Consider the following 18,502-nt stretch of genomic DNA (forward strand, 5'->3'; position numbering starts at 1 on the left):
GGCGAAGTGGGGGTTGGCGGTGGGGGTTTGGAATGGATGGGACAGTGAGCCGTGGTATCCAGGACAGAAGCGCAGGATGGGACTTGTGTGCTGTGAAAGTCTGTAAAGATGACTTTGAATTTCGTTCCCCACCTCTCCATGAAGGCTCTACTGTGTGTTGAATGAGAGAAAAGAGATGGCTTGGGGTTTTGAGACCCAGAGCTAAAGCATACACTCTGGAATCCTCCGATTCATCACCTGGGACCACCTCCGGATGCTGAAGGAGGCAGTTGCGGTGCGGGTGGGATTGGTAACGTTCAGGGACCCGATTCGGTTGTTTTAAGGAGTCTCCGCCGTCAGTGACCTTAAGTGGCATGAGCTCAGAAGTCCGGTATGGTGTTCCTAAAAGTTGGGACACTGCCAAACTTCACAAGTGGCAAACTCGGGCAGGCGATTAAAGGGTGAGCCTCAGCGAGTACTGATAACTGAATGACCGGGCGTTTCTGGGTCTTAGCTGGCTCCCGGAGGTGTGTGGGCACGGCGAGACGCTTCAGATCTAGAGTCATCCAAAATGTTAATGAAATAGGGTCTTCCCAGACTGGCAGTGCTCAGTCTCTTGTAACTCCCACCACCCTCCCCAGTCTTTGACCTTTGCCCACCATTCCCCCCTCCACCCCCAGAGGTCTAGTAAGTGGCGGGATGCGCCTTTTCTGGGCGCGTCCCTTCCTGATTCTTCACAGTTGGTGATCTCTCCAGCGCACAGGTTTGCCTCTGGCTCCTTCCCTCCACTGGCGGTCCTTAACCCCCATCACTCCTTAGGGAACCACGGAGGAGAATATATATCGCTTGAATGTTGGAATCAGGGACGGTGACAAAAATCCCAGGATGTGGTCGTTTTTCAGAGAGTGGTATAAGAGAAAGGTAGGCAGTAGAAGACTGGGGAGTGTGTGTGTGGGGTGTCTACCCGGGGTTGCAAAGGCAAAGGACTTCGAGTAATCGCGTCTCTCCTCTTTCCTCGTCGGTATGACCGGCTCTATAGAGCACTTCCCCACTCCTTCCCAGCTTCGTGAGCTGCGGATCTTGTCTGCCCGAACATCTCCAGCTTTTCTGCACTGGGGACAGTTCGTTTGTGTTCTGTCCAGCCTTTGCGCCTAGCGCCGGGGGAAGCTCTTTAGTCTTCCCACCACGCCTGGGACAAAGTGTGGTCTGACCTCCCAGACCGGGCTGCGCCGGTCTTCCTCCGTACTCCTATAGATCGCAAAGGGCCTCGTTTTTTCTCGATCTGGGCCAGGGAATCCCCACCCTATGGGAACCTATCCTGGCCAGGTGCCCCGAGAGAAGCCTGGCGAGCTTGGTCACACGCATCCTACTCGATCCCGGAAGGTAGATCTCCCCGACAGTCTTAACTTCTTTCCAGCTTTTTTTTTTGGGGGGGGGGCGGGGGGGTTTGTACTAGCCCATAGAAAACCTATCCCAGATCTCTTCTGTCCTCCCCCAAGGGCAGGGGACATGACAATCTTGGTAGAAATGCACAATTAAAGCGCAGGGTGGGGCCGACCAGGAGGGACCGTCGATCTTGTTTTTGGGGTCACCAATTCTCCCTATTTCGAAAGCTCTTGGACGGATAAATCACAAGTTTGTGCACTGGGTCGACCAGGGGACCGCAAACCCAGAAAACAAACAACGGAGAAGGAATTGAGGTGTTGGTCCAGTTGTGGGTGCAAATGGGGTGTTGGGGAACGCCCGCGGCGTGAACTTTCTACAGCTCACTTATGGAGGGAGTTGAAGGAAAGGAGGGAAGGGAGCGGCCCCAGGGGGCCGCGTGGCTAGGACTGTGCTAGCTGGGGGGAGGTGTCTCCGTAAGCCGGAGCATGGGGGTGGGGGGGGGGCGTCGCATTATGGGCGGAAGAAGGAGTCTGCCACGAACAGCAGGCTAATTGGCTTGAGACATTTTGCAAGCGCTGGAAAAAGGTCGTTGAAGGAGTTCGCCGTACAAGAGAGAAAGAGAGAAATCTTAAAAAAGAGTGCCGGGCATGCGCAAACAGAGGATGCCATATTGGAATGAGGCTGTAGTGGGAGCTGGAGGACCCGAGCGGGCGCGCTAGGGAGGCGGCGTGTAGAGAGAGCGAGTGATCCAGAGAGGGCGGGTGAGCAGGACCGGCGCCCACTCCTGTCGCACCCGGGGGCCAGGCTCCACTATCCCGGGCAGGACAAACTTCCTCAGGTAGGACGCCGCCCCAGCCACTGTCCCTTCGTCCTATCCAGCCCGCGAGCAGATCTCTGGCCCGCAGGTTGAGTGCGCCGAAACGAGTCTTGTTTTTTTTTTTTTTTTTTTTTCCAGTTTAGTTTTTTTTTTTTTCTTTTTCTTTTTTTGTAAAGAAGGAAGCACGAACCAGCGTGAGTGGAGGTGGGGGAGGCGGAGGTTGGGGAGGAAGGAGGAGAAAAACCGAAGAGCTGGGGCTGGAGAGGAAATGAGCAGCACTTGAGCGAAGCCTCTAACTCCTCTGTGCGCTCTGGGTTGTCATTTTTTTTTTTCTTCCCCTGCCCCCCTCCCCCTGACTCCGAGCTCTGAAAAGCCAGGCCTTGCGGGAGTCTGTCCAGAGTTGCAAAGTGACCTGGTCCTCCTCCGGGTGCAGCTCGTTCCCTCCCGCCGCCCACCTTCCTCGTTTGTGCACTCGTTTTAGCGACGCAGCCGCCGCTGCCACCTACCCCGCGTTCCCGCGTCTCCTCGGCGCTGGGGTCTCCCTCTTTTGGTGTGTATTTGGGGTTTTAGAAGGCTGGAGAGAAGAAGGTGGAGGTGGTGGTGGTGGTGGAATTGGAAATCGGCAAGGGTGGGGTGGGGACTGTTTTCCAAATCGCGTAGACATTTGGAATCGCCGGATTGGAAACATTTGCCTTGTGCAGCGGAATTGAAATTGTCACTAGTAGTTTCGGAGCGAGCTCTAGCTAGGGCGATCTTTTTGTTCGTTTTTTATCACCCTTTAAAGTAATGCCCTGTCACTTGGGGGCTTTCCTGTGTACACTCATCCTGTCTCTGTTCAGAATTCCGAACGCGATTGAGCTCTGGGGTTTATTTATTTATTTTTATGTGCGTGTGTCTTGCTGAAATCCTTAAAAAAAAAAAAAAAAGCAACGATAAGAACTGCTTGATGCATTTTTTGATTTGGACCTGGGGCGGCTGAAGGCAATTAGGCTGGGGAAGGGAGAGCGTTGGGGGTGGGAAGTGGCTGGTTCGCGGTGGCCGGACACACGTCCCCAGCCCAGTCCATACTTGTGTTTTCTTGGAAGCGCTAGAGCAGCGGGGAAGGAGTCTTCAGACACCGTGCCAGTTCCAATATGGCGGGCTAAGGTGGCTTTTGAAAACTGAAAATAAAGGTTTTGAGGTGGGAAAAAACCCAACTGAAGTGGCCACGCCTTAGTTCCGACTCTCTCTGGTTACTCCAGGAGCTGCTTTAGCGAATTAAGTAGGAAAAAAGAGGTGGGGCGAGCTGTTTCAGTTTTTTCCGTGGTTTATCTGTATCAAGTCCATTGCTAGAGGATCTGGGTGGAGGGGTGCCTTGGGCCGGGACGAGAGCATCCAAGCGCAACTGCCTCGTGTGTGTGCCCGTGGAACCGTGTGCAAGTCCGTAGGCGCAGTCACTGTGGTGCGTGTTCAAGAGACCCCCTCCCCCACGCCTGTGTGTGTGTGTGTGTGTGTGTGTGTGTGTGTGTGAGTCTCGAAACCAGACTCCGCCACAACCTGACGTGACAAACTGCTGACACGGGGTGCAAAATACACGAGGGCAGAGGGTATGATTCATTTCGCTTTTCCAAGGAATGCGTTTTCTTTCACCCTCCGGGCTGGATCCTGCGTGGCCTAGGGGGAGCGAGGAGGTGCTTATTAAAACGACTAACTGTCCAGCGCATTCAGTGCAGTCGGGAGGGCTGCGTGCGGTCAGGGGGATTCCGTGTGCGAGGGAGATGAGGAACGTGCCTCCTCAAGTAGCAGGCTCTTGTTTAGCTGCACTCTCTGCAAAGGTGGGAGGTCCAGGGTCCCCGGAGTCGGGGCTGGCTGAGCACGTGGAAGCAGAAGACATACAAGGTCAACCTGAGAAGTTGCCAGGTCGCTTCCGATTTTTCGGTTGTAAGCAAGGTGAGGGGTGGGGAGTGCTTTTTAGGAAGGAACCGTTCCTCCCTCAGTGTGGGCACCCACCGGGCTGCTGTGTTAGTGGCGCCCCCCGTGGGTAGGGGCGCGAGGCTAGGCTGTGGTCTTGGAGGGTGAATGAAGTTGGAGTGCTGGGTGCAGGTCTGCCTCCGGGGTCTGGATGGGTGGGGGTCTAGAAGTGGAGTTTGGAGACAAAAAATTGAAGCCACTCTTGCGGGGGGTGAGGGGGGTTGTTCTTAGGAAAGCCAGCAAACCTGGACCTGGAAAAAAAAATCCACTCAGAAGGCACGATTGTAGGAGTCTAGCTGAGAACAGGGGTCCCCGACAGGGGTCGCCCGTGTCCAGGACGCTGCAAAGGAGTAGGGTAGCGCCCCGGGTCTAGCAGAAAAGACCCTCGGAGGACTGTGGGCGTGAGCACGCGCCGGTCGCTCGTGGTTTCTGGCGCAGGCAGGTCCGGGAGGACATTCTTCCGCCAGCGAACGCGAAAGGGCAAGGCTGAGCCCGAAAACGCATTTTTAAAGGGCTGGATTGAAAACGGCACTGACCGGCCAGGTCTGCAATTACTGCGACAACGTGGTCACCCGGCGGTTGCAGGGAGCTAGAGGGTGATTTCATTGGGTCTCTCGGACTCCGCAAAGTCGGTGTTCCGGGTCTGCTCGCGGAGTCTGGTGGATGGAAGATAGGGGTTCGAGACCCCACCGCAAGTTGTATCTGCTGCGACCTGAGCGGTTGGCGACTGGCGGGACAGGAAGCATTTCGTCTTCCAAAGCGGAGCGCGCGGCGCGTCCCCGGCGCTCCCAGCCTGCGCTTAGGCGCGTCCTCGGGGGACGTCCGTGGGCTCCGCTGAGGTGAGGACAAGCACAAAATGGTTCTGTGTTTGCAAACTGCCATTTCAGCCGTGGTTTTCTTCCCTTTTTCTCCTGGCGTTGTCGCCACCGAGGGCGCAACTCATCCCAACTCTTGGAAACCCACAATTTTGCACCGGGTCGGGCCATGAAAGCGAGTATCCAGTTAATTCCAAAGAATGCTCCACGCGATTGTCGCAGGACCCAAGTGTTCCTTTTACATGGGGAGGGGCGGAATGAGGGAGGAACTGAGGTGATGCAAGCGACCAGCGCGATTTAGAGGGGACTTGGGGCACTCCAGTGATTGGAGTTTGGATTCTTTGTACTTAAAAATCCGAGGGAGCTTTCCGGGGCTCGGTGAGGAGCCGGTGCGGGTGCTCCTTCTTGATGTCAGTGTAGCATCCAGGAGTTCTGAGACAACGCCAGGAAAGGCTGGTTCCGGAGACAGTGCCCAAACTTTTCAGTTTCACTTTTGGAATTTTTGGGATATTGAGGATTGGAGGGGTTAGGTGGGATTCTGGGATCTAGGGACATTCGCGCACCTGTGCCTCAGATCCCGGACTTCTAGTCCTCTCTCATTAGCTTTCTGTTTTCCTTATGTGCCTGCCTCTGCGGGTTTGGACACCTAGCATGCAGATGTTAGCTGGGCAGGGAAGATCTTGGCCCCTGGTAGGAAGCTACTTTAGACCTTGGATTGTAAACCATTGTTAGTGTCGCCCACTGTCACCCCTCCATCCTGGTACCATAGTCAAAGGACCTGGCGTAACTACAACAAATGAAGGACTGAGGTTCTATCAGGTATTAAATATGTATGTATGTATGTATGTATGTATGTATGTATGTATATAAAGGGCTGGCTTCTTTTCTGGGGAGATGGTGGTCCACCTGTTTGGTAGTAGGGAATTGGGAAGGTCTTTGGTGTTTTGAAGGAGTTGTTGGCCAGCCCTTCTTTGAGACAGACATCTGTGACTTTCTTCCAACTGAACATTGAATTTGCACTCCCTGGGCCTCTCCGAGTCATAAAGAAACACCCTTCAGATCTTTATCCTAGCCTTTCTTTCCCTGGAAACCTACCAACCCATCCAAGTTCAAGGGGCAGGGGAAGTTTACACTTACTCTCAGTCCCCCATCGAAGTTCTACAGCTTGCTAGACTCATTCTTCCTCCGTAAAGCCAAGCTTAGCTCTGCGAATGTGACAAATTCAGTGTTTCCCGCCCCATCCGTGTGATATTAGAGACCACACTAAAAAAAGATGACCTTTTGTAGGCATAAAGAACTAGTGCCATGATTCTTGATACAGCAAAACAACAAAACAAAAGCCCAGAGAGCTCAAGAACTCCCCCCCACCTTTATTTTTCAATCAAAAACTTTGCTGAGTATGTTTATCAAATTCTTTTCCTGCCCTCTCTAGCTGGGGTGACATTTTTCTTTTTTTTTCTTTGTAGCTCTAATAACCGCAAAGAACTCTGGGAAGAAACAGGAAGTGTTAGCAGCATCATTGCTCTGAGCTGAGCCTAAATTAATTTGAGTCAGTTTACTTAATCTCATACGTGTTTGAATGGAAGTCCACCCATCACAGATCCAAACTTTTCTGGCCCGAATTTAAGTCTACAAGTTTTGTTCAGATATCAGAGTAGGGGTTTTGTCTTTTTAAAATTTTTGTTTTGAACAAAAATGGTCTACTGTGGGGTTTAAATGTCTCCAGTTTGGTGTAGTCATTTTGCCTAACATTCCTTTCTTTGTATTTCAGAATTTGGAACTTTTGTATTTATGCAACACTGCAGGGCTCAAAAGGAAATTTATCTTGTCAGGAAGTAGGGGCTTATAAAGGCCTTTGTACCAAATCTTATATCCATATTGCTTTAATAGCAACTTGCTGTCTCTGTTCTGCAATTGAAAGAAAACTTAGAGAAATTATACTTGCTGCAGTAAACTGGAAGTTCATCCTGTACATTCAGTTTGATAACCGAGGAATGTCTGCCTAGTTTGTATAGAAGGAAAATTCTTGGTAGGAGGAAAGAAGAAAAAGCTAGGGGTCCTGGCCTCTAGTTTCAGAGATGGCTCTATTGAGCTGTGTGACCTGGAATGAATGTAGTTACCATGCTGTGTCTGAGCCATCTTCTCTACCCAGGGCATTAGGATGGAGTCTGACTCAGTGACACCCCTGTTTCCAGGAGGACCAGAAACAACGAGACAAAAGCTGTGATACAGTCTGTCTGCATGAACAGGCTTGGGCGATGCTTGAGCTTCGGGTCCCCAAAGTGTAGTAAAATGCAACTGGCTTTAGGTGACAGTTGTGTGACATAAGGTCGGAGAGCAGCTGGTGAGTTGTGGACCACTGTGCAGAAGTGAGTGCTGTTATTGTTCAATGACGCAAGAGCCACATGAGGCCTTGTTTTCATTTCTGCTCGGAAAGTCATAATCATTTGGCATTTTGTGAGGTTTCTTTGAATGAAGAAATGCCCAGTTTAATTTGAGTCTACTCATTCTTAGGTCTAAAGGGAACTTTCCAGAAAGAACTGTGTATGCACTATCTCAGATCTTGTACATGTTTGTGTATGCAGGGGTGGTATTCAGTCTGCCTTGGCTAATGTCTATATTGTATCTTGATGGCTAGGGCATATTGGTAGCCCATAAGAATGTGTTCACTGTCCACTGGCAGACTTAAAGCTTTCTACATTTTTTAGTCCTTGGGCACTGGGAAGTCCATTCCTTGTAAGATCATGGCAGATCTTCCTTTCTTCCTTCCTTCCTTCCTTCCTTCCTTCCTTCCTTCCTTCCTTCCCTCCCTCTTTCTTTCTGTTTATTTTTATTTTGTGCATCATGTACATGCAGTCTGTGGAGGCCAGAAGAGGGGTTGGAACCCCTGAACCTGGAGTTACAGGTGGTTGTGAGCTACCACGTGGGTACTGGGATGCTAGTTCTGTCCAAGAACAGCAAGTGCTCTTAATAGCCGAACCATCTTTTCAGCCTTCTGGGCAGTTCTTAACGAAAATAGCTTCTTACTAGAGTAAGCATTGGCTATGTTTAAAGAAGAGATAAACAAGATAGTTAATATATTGTGTGTTAACACAGAGGCTCGGGATAGAACTTTGAACCTAAGGGAACAGTGTACATTCACACTGCCATTCAGCTTCTGAAAAGATGCTGTCCTCGCACTGACCTGGTTGTCCGAGAGCAATGAGTTAAAAGTGATGAAATGCCACCAAAGTTGAGAGTTATGTCTTAGGCAAGATATGAACCCCGTGTTGATCAGACTTTTCATCACTCTGACAAAGTACCCGCCATAAAGGGAGAAAGTATGTTACAGCTCATTGTTTCAGCGGTTTCTATCTGAAGTCATTGACTCTTGTTTTGGGGCCTCCGTGGCCGTGGTGGTGGGAGCGTGGTGCTGAGGCTGTTCGCCTTGTGATATATATGAGACATGATAAGTGGGGGTGGGGCCAGGACAAGAGACAGGAACGTGACCCCAGTGACCTAATTTCTCCTACTGGGCCTTGTCTCTACCCTTTCCAGAGCTGCTCCACACAACCCCATCAACTGAGGGTTAGCCCTTGAATACATGAGCCTGTTGTGGGGAGGGGTCAGTTTACACAGAAACTATAACAATACCAGTGGCTTTTCTTATATGATTAGATGGATGTTTTACACACTGACTAAAGAAGGAATCTATTGTGTTTTTCTGGAAAAAAATAGTTTAAAAATAGACATTGGTAGAACATTTGTAAGACTGCAGATTGTTAAAAGGTTTGTAAAACAGAGCAAATGTCAGCGTAGTAATTGAAGGAAGGTGGGTGTGATGCTTTCCAGTGGGAAGGGATGGGGTTTAAAGATTTTATCATTTTTATTTATTATCATTGTTAGTGTGTGTGTGTGTGTGTGTGTATGTGTGTGTGTGTGTGCATGCATGTGTGAGAGCATGTACATGTGTTGTGTGGAGGTCAGAGGACAGTTTTCCAGAGTCAGCTCTCTCCTTTCCTCTGTGGGTTCCAGGAGTCAAACTCAGGTCCTCAGGCTTGTGCAGCAGGGATTTCTATCTGTTGAACCATCTTTCTGGCACATATGTATATCTGCATTCTACATGAAGCCTATTCAATTAACTAGTTAGCTTCTTTTCTTCCTTTCCCTCTCTCCTTCCCTCCATCCCTCCCTGTCTCCATCCTTCTCTCCCTCCTTATTTGGTTTGGCCCAACTTTTTCTTTAGTGTCCTGTCCTGTTCAACACACACACACACACACACACACACACACACACACACACACTGATCTTCTTGTGGGAGGGGAAAGCAGGGACTCTCTCCGATTCCATGAAACATCAGGAAGGCAGAATGCAGCTGTGGTTACCTGTGCTTTCTGTGTAGTTCAAGTGCACAGGCAACCTCCTTTTACTTAGGATGGGCAAGGGAGGTTTTTATTTCTTATTTTTCTCCCGCTCTGCAGTTTTATTTTCTGAGAAAAATAGGTATCAAACTGTGTGTCTCTGTTTAGTCATTTTTTTCCCCCTACATTTGCTCAAAACTAATACATGTACCGAATTATGTTACCGGCATCTGTAATTCCAAGGGCAGGTTCCTGTGCAGTCTCCTATTAAGTGTAATTGAGATAAGGAGCACGTTGACAGAGAACATCCAGATCTAAGGATCCCGAGATGAGCCTTTGAGTGGATCGTGGGTTAATCTGATTATTCAAAAGTCGGCCTTCACACAGCAGCTGCTGATTAAGCATCGGCTGTGTGCCTGCCACTCTTCCTATAGTGTTGTGTTCTTCCGTTATCTTTGTTTTGTTGGAGACAGGATCTCATCTGTGGTACAGGCCGGCCTTAAACTCTTGGGAGTCTTGTTGCCTATACCTCCTACATGCTGGAATGACAGTTGGGAACCAGCACACACAATTGCTTACATTTGTTCATTGGGGTAGGGGAGACAGAGACAGAGAGACACAGAGAGAGAACAGACACACAGTGAGTCAGAGACACACACACACACAAAAGAGACAGACAGACAGACAGACAGACAGTGTATTTAGGCCAGAGGACAACTTTGGGAGTCATTTCTCAGGCACTCTTCACCTTGTTTTTATGACAGCCCCTTTCATTGTCCTGGAACATATGGATTAAACGAAACTGGCTGACCAGCAAGGCCCAGGGACCGGATGTTTGTGCGCCTGAGTTCTGAGATTGCTAGAGTGTACCACCATGCTGCACTTCCTCGTGTTTCCTTGCAAGCATTTTGCTGATAGATATGTCCCCAGCCTTGCCTTCCAATATCCTAAGCAGCTAAATGGAAATTTTATTGCTTCTTTTTTTATTATGACGTCTGTCTTCCAAACCTCAGCTATCTCTCCAGGTTAGTGAGAGTTTATCTCCCTTATTTCATAGAAGGAAGACTGAGGCCGTCTTTCATTCTAGTACATTCGTTCTTATTCCCTTTTGCTGTATCTACAAGGAAGGGAAGCAAGCCCTGAGACTCCTCTGAGTTGGAGTGGGGAGTGAGATTTGAGAAGTCTTCCAGAAAGTTCTGTCTGTTTTCCAGCTCACACCCTTGGAGGGGCTAAAGAGTCGAGGCGTTCATGTTGGTAGGTGGTATTATTCTACAGTTTTTCAGGCTGCGCGTGGCCAAGCGTATCTGTGAATGTGGCCTGACTCAAAATGTTGAGGTGTGTTTGCTTTCCTTGTGCGGCTCAGTTGTGCGGCTCAGTTGTGCGGCCTTTGGGGGTGAAGGTAGTGGATGACAGTATCCTGTTGCTGTGTCACAGGAGGCAGGACGGTTTGTCCTCTGTAGGCTCCTATACATTTGCTAAGTTCTTTCAAGTAAATTAGGGTGTTTTTATTTACTCTGCATAAATTGTCAGCCTACTTAGTTGAGTCCCCATGCATATTTAAATGATAGGATTTATTAAAATTTTATGTATATGTAAATTTATGTCTTAAGCAAACACACAAAAGCCCCGAAACTTGTGTGAATTACTCAGCCAAATGATGAAGCTCTGCAGGCCTGGTTGCTCCCAGGGCTGGTGCTCATTTCAGGATTCTGGTTGCCTGGTTGGCGAGACGCTTTTTGTGTATGTGTTTAAATGGTCTATGTGTGTTTTGTGTACTCTATGTCTCTGTGTGGCTATGTGCATGTGTGTCCATGTGTGTCCGAATGCATGTGGAGGCCAGTGCTTGACTTGAGGGTGTTTTCCTTGATTGATCCTCCACCTTGTTTTTTGAGATAGGGTCTCTCACTTAACGTGAGCGCATTGGTCCAGCTACACTGGCTGGCCACCAAGTTCCAGGGCTCTGCCTTTTCTCACTCCCATAGTCCTGAGAGTATGGACTGTGCTGCCCTGCCTGGACTGTTATGGAGGTGCTGGGGATCTGAATTCAGTCCTCACACTTGGCAGGCAGGCAGGATCTCGGCCAGGAAAGGTTTCCTTATGCATTGTAAGCTTGGGTGATGCCATCAGTCAGGCACAGTTGTTAAGCATCTGTCTGGTCCGAAGTTCTCAAGTCATAAACATCACCCAGAACACGGGACCCTGCCTGTCAGACAGCCTCTGGGCAGTTCAGATTCCAGAAAGCTCTCTTGTAAGTTTCTTCACTTTCTGAGTTCTCATGACTGAGTAGCCATTGCCTAGTTTACCTTAACTACTAGTGTTCGGAAACGTAGTGCATAAGAGACGGGTTGCTTACTCACTTTGTGACAATTTGGGATGATGCTGTAATTTCTTCTTTTTACTATTGGCAGAATATGGGAAATATTATATTCGGGATTTGTTCAAAGTGCCAGAACCAAGGAAATCATGTCTGTGCAAATTCTAAAACTTAATTTTCTTCCTGGGCCGGGCTTGGTGATGCACATGATTAATCTCAAGACTCAGGAGGCAGAGGCAGGTGAATATCTTGATTAGGGTCAGCCTGGTCTACATAGTGAGATATTGTCTCAAAACAAGAGTCCCCCGCCCCCCATGAATGGCAAACTTACTGAGAGGTATGGAAGTAGCTCTTTGCCGCAGAACACTAGAAAGACCATTGCTTCTCTCCTCTCCTGTTCCCCTCCCCTTCCCTCCCACCTTCTCTTAAACCCCCTCTCTTTTTTTTCAAACTTCTTTCACTTGACTCTGTGTCCGAATTCAATCCTTTGTGGCTTAAATGCAAATTCCTGGCACAAGAAACCCTAATTTGGTACTCTGATGCCAAACCCTCTTGTATTCAGGTTGGGTTTTCTAATCCAAAAATCTGAAATGCAAGGTTCTCTGAAATCCAAAACTTCTTGAGACCTGAAGAGGCACCGCACACGGAAAAAGCCCACACTGAGAAGCTCAGATTCCTAGTGTTAGCAGCGCTGTATAAGAGCTGGGCACGGAGGCGCCTGCCTGTGGTCCCAGCATGGCGAGTTCTAGGCCAGTCATAGCTGAATACCAAGACAGTGTCTAAAACAGCAGCAAAATCCCCTGATATTAACTAACTTCAGGCTGTGTGCATAAGGTGTTTACGTAAGAAACGTAAGAAACTTCACATCTAGACTTGGGTCTCTATCATTTCACATTGTGAATTTGTATCCTCCAAACTCTGAGAGAAAAAAAAAAAGTCCCAAGTCCAAAACACTTTTTGTCCTAAGTATTTTAGATAAGGGAGTCTCAATTTGTAGTGGTATTTAACTTGGTAGTTCACAATCTCATCTTTATTTATGGCAAATAAATAACTTGTAAATAACCAGTTGATGAATAAATGCATTTCCAAGATGGAGTACAGCTGATGAATGTTGAAAAATTTTCCCCCCTCATAGAAGGCTGTTCTAGTCACATTTCTGTTGCTATGATAAAATTCCCCAACAAAAAGTAAGCTAGGGAAGAAAGGGATTTATTTGGTATTGGTTTTAGTCCACCATTTAAGGGAAGTCAAGGCAGGAACTTCAACGAGCACATCAGAGCACATCCGCAGTCAGGAGCAGAAAGAAATGAATCCTTGCTTGTTTGCAGGTGTATGAATTTCTCTATTCATATAAAGTTCAGGGTTCCCTTGCCTAGGAAGCGGTGCTGCTCACAGTGAGTTGAATCTGCCCACATCATTTAATTTAATTAAGATACTTTCCTATAGAAATGTCCATAGGCCAATCTAATGTAGACAGTTCTTCATTGAGACCTTTTTCCGAGGTGATTGATTCTAGCTGGTGTCAGGTTCATGATTAAAGCTAACCATGACAGAGGCTTACTTTACAATACTTATTTAATTGTTTTTATTTGTGGTGTGTATGAATATGTGCTTGTGTTTGTGGTGTGGGGGGTGTGTGTGTGTGTGACATTTCCTCATTCTCTATAGTTTGAAACAATGTCTCTCATTGACCTGGAGCTCACTGATTCTGATAGAATGGCTGGCCACCCAGCCCTGGGATTATAGGCATTTAACTACTACATTTGGCTTTGCTTTATGTGGCTGCCAGGACCCGAACTCAGGTCCTCATGCTTGCACAGCAAGCCCTTTATCAAATGAGTCATTTTCCTAGCCGGGGAGGCTCATTCTGTACATGTTCCTGCCTGTGGACAGCTGATTCTGCTCCCTTTAAAGCTCCTGTAGCTTACATGGTTTGAGTTTAGGGGACCCACTAAACACAGTGGGTTAGAAACAAAAAGTTACTGTGGGAGTTACTGCCTCCAGCCCTAGTATCTTCTGGAATGCCTATTATTTCCAACATATCTTATTTCCTAGTATTGGGGTATGAATCTGATTGCAAAAAAATTAGCATTTCTTATGCCGGAGCAGCAATTTGTGTCAGATTTCAATCCATTTGGAGTGAAAACCAATGAAGTCTGGTTGAAAAATGGAGAGTAAATTGCTGTCCTAATCAAGGTAAGTCAAACTCTGAGCGGATGGTAGATGGCACCATTCCACGGACCCTCTGCCCCAGACAATCAGTCCATCTCATTTGATGATGGGAGGAGGCAGGTCTTGTCTGTTCTCCGGAAGGCTGCGAGTTGGCCAGTGAGAGCGGGAAGCAATGTACTTAGTCAGACATTATTAGCAGAATGAGCCGGGTGACAAGGTGGATATAAATAAAAGGGGATGATGGTTACGCTTGGCACTCAACACTGCTTTTCATCTTCAAAGCATTTGCTGACGTGTTCTTCTCAGTTTCTAATGAGCCCTGGCTATTTGCACTTAGTTTCTTAAGAACGCGGAAGTTATGAATTTTCAGAGATCAAATTTTGGTCCCAAACTTGGTTGTGCTTCATTTAGATTCCTTTGAGATTTTCCTCTTGGATTGGGATCTTTCGAAAGGTCGCAGATTGTGTTTCCTGAGCTCATTTTGGAATTCCTAGTGTGTGGCGTGATGTAGCTCCGAGTCAGACGTACAGGACTTCACAAGCCTTTAGTGTAAATCTTTGTGTTTTTTATTCCTACCTGGAAAAAAAAATCAACCTCCTCTCTTCGTTCTGAGTTGAGAAATAAAACAAAGAACTGCAAGGTAAACACAGGATAAAAAGAGCTTTTGGAGAATAAAGTATGTGGAAGTTAATAGAAAAGCTAGAGAAGAAGCTGAGAATGTGTTCCAGATGGTAGGTTGAGAAGGCAAGAATTTAGTTTTTTGTTTGTTTTTGTTTTTAAATGGTAAAAAGTAAAATGAGACATCAAGGTCCAGCCTCTGAATGAATGGAGGAGAAAATGAAGGTGAGGGTTCCATAAAGGCAGTGATTCCATAAAGTGTCCTAGAACTGGAGAAATTGACAGAAGTCAGTGGTCCTCCACACCCTCAATTAGGTTGCCACTAGACAGTGTTGCGACACTTAGGAGCCTCAAAAGACCCGAATTTTAGATGGCGCTAGAGCCCTTGAAGGTGGAGGTGGGCAGCATGTGGAGGGATGCCGTCACTTTGGAGGATAAATGTGTTTCTAATTGAAGATTAAAACCTTTTCACATTACGTTTTTTATTTTGTGTGTGTGTGTGTGTCCGAGTATGCATACGTACGTGTGTATGCAAGTGTGCGCATGTGCCTGCCGTGGGTTGTGCAGGTCTCTCTTTCCACCAGAGACTAAACTCTGCGGTCCTGAGACTTGGCGGCTGTTGCTTGTATCCCACTAGCCTCCACCTTAGCTACCTCCATCCACCTAAGCTACGGGTTAAACTGTGAGAACACATAAGAAAAACATTTTCAGCAGGTAGGGGCTGGCACATTATCCACTCAGTCCTCTCTTAGGGGCTTCCCAGAGAGTGCACTCTGTCAGCAGCAAGGAGAAACCAAAAGAAGACAACTGCAGATCCTGTAAAAAGGGGAGATGACGTAAAATCTGTATACAGCACCTATGTCCAGTTAGGAAAGCTCCCGGGTAGATTAGAGTAGACAAATAGGTACTAGTGGCCACCGCCACAACTGAAAATTAATATTGTTTCCATACTTGATCCATTCTTTTACTTTGTATATGTATATTATGAATGTATGTATGTATGTGTGTGTATGATCTATGTGTGTGTGTATGTTATGTATTTATGTGAATATGCGTGTAGAGGACATAGGTCAACATGAAGTGTCTTGTCTTCCTTTATAACTCTCAATTTTATTTCCTGAGACAGTCTCGCTGAACCCAGAGTGCTCACTGATATGCTTGACTGCCTTTGAGGAGCTCCAGGGATCTTCCTGCCTCTGCTCTTACCCTCTCACTGAGTGCTAGTCTGTCTGTCTGTCTTTTATTCTTTCTTTCTTTCTTTCTTTCTTTCTTTCTTTCTTTCTTTCTTTCTCTCTCTCTCTCTCTCTTTCTCTCTCTCTCCTTCCCTCCCTCCCTCTCTTTCTCCCTCCCTTCCTTCTTCTTTTTTTAAGCATAAGTGCTGTCGATCCGAACTCAGGACCTCATGTTTGTGTGGCAGGTAACTTCAGATGGAGCCGCCAATGTCCCCAGCCCCAAGGTTCTTTATTTTAGTCTGAAGAGGAGTTGTAATTATAGTTTTGTTGGCTTCTTTATGTTCTTCAGAGCTAGCTCAGGCAGTGGGTGATTCCTGTTCTATTTTCTGTTGGAATTTAAATGTCTTGATGAACACATCAATTCATACAGTAATTCTTTTTCAAACCAGAGATGGCATTTGCAATGCGAATAGTCTTTTCAGCAAAAACTTTTCCTACTTGATAATAAGCATAAAAACATTACCCTATTCATTATACAATCATTTTTACAGCTCTCAGAGAATTGTTACAGCATGATAAAACGCTCTCCATACACTGTTAGATAAAAATTGGGTTAGATTCTGAATTTTTTATGAACTGACAAAAATGTACGCCAAGAAACCATTTTTTTTTGAGACGATAAGAAATACATGAAAATTATTTCCCCTAGGTGTTAGGGTTAAAAATGATTTTTGATGACTCTTTTATTTAATTTTATTTTTCTGGATGTTTATCAAAATTGCATTCATGCAACAATGTAAACATCGCTGGAAATGTGACTTGCCGTTTGCCGGAAGAAGCGAGTTTTAAGCCGTAGGAGAGGGCATAAAGAGAGGCTGGGACGGTTGCTTACTGAGGAAGGTGCTTGCTGGACAAGCAAGAGACCCTGACCCCCAGCACACACATAAGACAGGCAGGTCTCTGATGCTTCCTGACTGAATCTGTGAGTACCCAGGACATACTTTAGCTTCCACATGCTTATACATATATGTGTACCCTTGCTTCCAGATGCCTGTACACGCACAGGTGCACATGTGGGAAGAAAGGCCTGGAGTGGTGTGAGGTCTGATTCTCCCGCTCATCCCTGGGGGTTTTCTCTTTGTATCATTGCCTTTGAGTTCTGTTTAAAATGATCCATTTGGTACATTTATGTCAGTGCCTGACTTACACACTTCCCTTCCTTGCTGTCTTGTGAGATACAAATGAATTCAGAGTTGAATCACTGTGGCGTCCCAAAGACTTTATCAACACCACCCATTTGATAATTGTCACAGAAGCCACTGATACCCAATTTATTAATAGGTACATTCATGGACACCTGCCACCCGCTTTCCAGAAAAGCTGTGTCTGACAACATTTTTCAGGTGGGATGCCTTATTTAAAATTGATAAATAAACAGTCTTAGTGTAACACAAATGGTTTCTAAGATTGCTTCTCCTTTGACATAGTCTGCTCTCAATGCCACCGCATTAATGTCAGTAACGGTCTAGAGAGCGTACCACGTACTGCTGGGAGAGGGAAACAGGATTGTTTGTAGTTTCTTAGGCTTTGAAATCCCTGTGCTCTTCTTTAACAAGCTTGACATTATTGAATTAAATGAATAGTGTTTTTTTTTTTTTTTTTTTTTTTTTTTAAGAGAGCCAAGAATTGGTGATTTAGGATGTGTTCCAAAGTCTCAAAGTGTGGCTTCCCAGAGCAGGTGTGTGGTACTCAAATACTAGACTCAGGATATGTAAGGTGTGTGTGTGTGTGTGTGTGTGTGTGTGTGTGTGTGTCTGTCTGTCTGTCTTGTTGGTTTTTTTTTGTTGTTGTTGTTTATTTAGTTGAGGTTTTTTTTGGTTTTGTTTTGTTTTGTTTTTGTTTTTTTGATGTGCAGTTGAAAAGGTGTTCTTTGCCTTGGAGCTGGCTTTGCTTCTCTACCCTCAAGGCTGCTCAGCATTGGTCCCTCTCGGCGTGGCGTGTGACTCCTCCAGGATAAGGGTGTGCGCTTTCATATGAGATCTTATTTTTGATTCTTCGTCTGGCAGTTCTCTTTCTGGATTCTTCGCTTTGTCTAACTGTATCTACAGTGGAACCAGCATCTTAAAGTCACCCTGATAAACCCTCCTACTCCAAGGTCACATGACCTTTGAGTTTGGTTACCAGGAAATGTCCAAGTCTGGTCAGGACAGACCTCGATAGACCATCTGACATCAAATCTCCCAGAGAGTGCTTGTAACCTGTAAAATCCCTAGGGTTAAAGGGTTTCTTCCCGGCTCCCGGGCTAAGTCCACTGTGAGCTCACCCCACACATGCAGTGTGTGTCATCCACTCCCCTTGGTGTTTTTTGTTTTTTTGACAAAGGCTCCCCCTCTCTAGGAGTTCGCCCAGTAGGGCAGACGAGCTGGCCTGTGAGCTGCAGGGCTCTGTTTGTCTCAGCCTCTGTTGTGGTGGGACTGTGTAAGTGCCATGTGCCTGGCTCTTCTTTTGAACACTGTCTGGGAATTGCTTACAGGCAGATCCTCATGCTTGGAAGTCGAGCCCTTGATTAAGCTGTCTTCCCAACTCCAGATATTTAAATATCCACTTGCTGTAATTAAGCCCTGTAGAACATACCCATAATCTCAGTAATTGGGAGACAGAGGGAGGAGATTCTTGAATTCGGTGTCATTCTTGGCTACATAGAATGTTTACGACCAAACCTGAGCTACTGGAGATGGTGTCTCAAATCTTCCTTTCCCCAAGCCCCAAAAGCTGAAATTAAAATCCAGTTCCTTAGTTACACCAGGTATAGTTCATGTGCTCAGGAGCCACGTGGAACCTGTGAGTACCGCGTCAATAGGGAGGTATAGAAAGTTTCTTTGGATCGTGTTGACATTAAAATAAGTTTTCTAATAACATCCGGTGAGTGGCTTTCTATA

The 18,502-nt window shown here is 46.8% G+C and overlaps 1 protein-coding gene across 3 annotated transcripts in view; it reads left to right on the top strand.

Annotated features, from left to right (window-relative positions):
• Window positions 1–2,008: 2,008 nt before the first annotated feature.
• Window positions 2,009–18,502, top strand: part of Sfmbt2 (Scm like with four mbt domains 2) — a 182,568-nt gene continuing 166,074 nt past the window's right edge. Inside the window, exon 1 of one of the 3 annotated variants that reach the window (XM_021631837.2) lies at window positions 2,009–2,203. The gene's annotated coding sequence lies outside the window, so the exon portion shown is untranslated. Of the gene's footprint in view, window positions 2,204–2,402; window positions 2,733–18,502 lie in introns of those variants that run through there. The other 2 variants (XM_021631836.2, XM_060373099.1) reach the window with 2 other exon arrangements.

Source organism: Meriones unguiculatus, chromosome 19 (assembly GCF_030254825.1).
Source record: "Meriones unguiculatus strain TT.TT164.6M chromosome 19, Bangor_MerUng_6.1, whole genome shotgun sequence".
In the NCBI taxonomy this organism is placed as follows: Eukaryota; Metazoa; Chordata; class Mammalia; order Rodentia; family Muridae; genus Meriones; species Meriones unguiculatus.